Here is a 3,414-nt window from a genome sequence, read left to right on the forward strand (position 1 = left end):
GTATCCTATATTAAGTCATTCTGGAGTTATCGTTCTAGATTAATATTTATCTTTGTTGTTCTGCTTAGCTAAACCATCCAAGTCGCCTCCTTCCCCTCTTCCTTCCACCCAGCTCGTATGCCGGGCGAAAGCCCAAATCCTTGCCGGATCGAGCGACAGCGGCGCTTCGGGCGTCGTCACCCTCTTGGGGGTGTCGTTCGTGATGAGCTTGGGGTGGATGTGATGCTTTGGTTGCTTGGCGGTGGTTGGTGGCGTGGTCGGAGTTCATCTAGTGGCAGTGCGTTGGCGCTCTGCCGTCTATGTGCTCAGCCTCGGAGTCCTTTTTCCATGGTGCTTGGTCTTCAGCAGCCCTGCCGGACTCGGCGGAGCGGTGCTTCATCCTACTCATTGATGGCGGCGTATCTCGGCGGCGTGGCGTAGTGGAGATTCGGCGTCCGATGTGTGGCGATGGAGTCGCGTAGGAGGACGAAGATGTATGGTGTCGTGGTGACGTCGATGGCTGAGTGGCCAGACAAGGTAGAAGCCTCAATATTTGTTCTGAAGACGGACCTGTGGAAGATGGCGGCGACGACACACGAGTGCGTCGAACCGGTTTGTACCCCAGAACCGGTATGTGGCTCGGCTGGGGCTTCCGGCTTTTGATGTTAGGGTTAGGCGAGTGGTCTGGGTAATGGCCCAGCTAGCACCCCTTCATCATTTTGATGTTAGACTTAGATGAGTGGTCTGGGTAGTGGCCCAGCTAGCAAACCTTCATAATTTGGGTAGGAGTAGTGGCATATGTTGCCAAGATGACGAATTCAGGCATATTGTTGTAATACTTTGTAAGGTCCTCGAGAATAATCAATAAAGTGACCGTATGCATCTTCTAGATGCAGAGGCCGGGGGTCATCCTCCTTTTCTAAAAAAAGCTAAACCATCCATTAATTGTTTTATCGTATTTGTGCAGTTCGAGAACTGGATAGAGAATGTACCTTTCATTTTCTTATAGTCTATTGCTTGGCGCTGCAAGTTTGGTTTTCCTTTAGAACTAGTAAGCATGCCCGTAAGGCACTTGCGTCGCTCGAGACAATTTGTGGAAGTCCATGCTCGAGAAAGAAAAGGCCCCTGCATTGCTCGATCGAGCAACACGGGTGGTGACAACAATCGTGGTGTTAACAATGCCCAATCTGAATAGCGCATACCAGATCTGAGCATATTTTTGTTCTTTTTTATTTATACTGAGGTGGTGCTCAGTTATTGAATGACCAAAGGAGTTGAGTAAAAGTCCTAATATTTTCTGGTAGATTTTCCTTACCTGATCTAAGATCAACTCTTACAAACTATCATCAGGGTGCTTGTAGTCGCCGCGAGGTGGTCTATGTACATGAATTTAATTCTATTGTTTTTTGTGTTCTCTGTACAAACAACAACAACAAAGCCTTTAGTCCCAAACAAGTTGGGTAGGCTAGAGGTGAAACCCATAAGATCTCGCAACCAACTCATGCCTCTGGCACATGGATAGCAAGCTTCCACGCACCCCTGTCCATAGCTAGCTCTTTGTCGATACTCCAATCCTTCAGGTCTCTTTTAACGGACTTCTCCCATGCCAAATTCGGTCGATCCCGCCCTCTCTTGACATTCTCCGCACGCTTTAGCCGTCCGCTATGCACTGGAGCTTCTGGAGTCCTGCGCTGAATATGCCCAAACCATCTCAAACGATGTTGGACAAGCTTCTCCTCAATTGGTGCTACCCCAACTCTATCTCGTATATCATCATTCCGGACTCGATCCTTCCTCGTGTGGCCACACATCCATCTCAATATACGCATCTCCGCCACACCTAACTATTGAACATGTCGCCTTTTAGTCGGCCAACGCTCCGCGCCATACAACATTGCGGGTCGAACCGCCGTCCTGTAGAACTTGCCTTTTAGCTTTTGTGGCACTCTCTTGTCACAGAGAATGCCAGAAGCTTGGCGCCACTTCATCCATCCGACTTTGATTCGATGGTTCACATCTTCATCAATACCACCATCCTCCTGCAACATTGACCCCAAATACCGAAAGGTGTCCTTCCGAGGTACCACCTGGCCATCAAGGCTAACCTCCTCCTCCTCACACCTATTAGTACTGAAACCGCACATCATGTACTCGGTTTTAGTTCTGCTAAGCCTAAACCCTTTCGATTCCAAGGTTTCTCTGTACTACATTGAATTTTTATGAACATATCAAGGGTGCAACTTTGGAAATAATGGATAAGTATAACCTTGCACCCTGGGCATTCGGTTCTTTCTGTAATTCAGACACTTCAAAATTGGAGCCGAAATTCTGTCTAACAAATAATTAACTAAACCCAAATTACCAAAAAATTTGGTTCGGGTAATTCCGATACCTGAAAATCTGAACTATTCAGAACAGACAATAGCTTTGCAAAATTCATATAATAGCTTCATCAGTGTAATAGCAGCATCACACAGTGGCAGAAAATATCAATGCGCACACGCACCACTGTACAATAGTGCATACACACAACATATACACAGTTCTGAATCATGTGAATTGAGCGTGAAGCGGCCGGCCTCAGTGCACTCGATGGCGAGCGTGGGCTGGACGGGGTTCACGATGGACTCGAGGGAGCCGAGCGGGTAGTAGGAGTGCAACACGTGGAAGCGCAGCACGATAGCCTTGCGGTCGGCAGGGAGGGACTGGAGGTGTCGTCGGTGGGGACGAAGATGGTGATGCCGACGCCGCGCTCATCGGCCTCGAAGTCGTCTGCGACGCCCGAGGCCCCTCATTGAGGACGCGGGTAATGTTGACCACGGGGGAACGGCGGCTCTCAGAGCTGGACGCGGCAATGTCAAAACCGGAGGGGACAATGAGGCCGCCCACGGCGTGCCGATGAGTGGACCACGATGGCGGAGCTTCCCTGCCGTTCATGCGGCACCTGGAATCTAAGAGCATCTCCAGCCGCGCCCCCCAACAAGGCCCCCCAGGTGATATTTCGGCCGCCGGCGCCAAAAAATCGGCCAAGTTGCGCCCCCAATGGCCTAGTTTTTGCCGGCTCGGGCGAAATCGGCGCCGGCGGACCCAACCCGAACCCGACGCGCTGGGGGGTGCTCGGGGGCGCCGGGCGAATCTTTTTTGGCGTGAAGAGCCGTGGGCCAGCCGCGTCAGCGACTCGCCTCTCATCTCGCCGCTTCTCGTCCTCATCGCCTCGTTTCCCGCGGCGAATCAATGCCAAAGCTGCGCGCGCTGCCGCGCCGGTCAGCCTCCATTGATGCCTCACGGGCGGCGCAGTGAAGGCCGGGCGATGCGCGTCCCCTCGCCCGCCATGCGTAACGCGGCGGCCACGCGTACTACGCGGCGCCTTGGCCTATATAAGCCGACCCCAGCGCGCCAGAGACACGCACAGAGCATCCACCACCGACGCGCCCA

This window comes from Triticum dicoccoides, chromosome 2B, assembly GCF_002162155.2.
Source record: "Triticum dicoccoides isolate Atlit2015 ecotype Zavitan chromosome 2B, WEW_v2.0, whole genome shotgun sequence".
In the NCBI taxonomy this organism is placed as follows: domain Eukaryota; kingdom Viridiplantae; phylum Streptophyta; class Magnoliopsida; order Poales; family Poaceae; genus Triticum; species Triticum dicoccoides.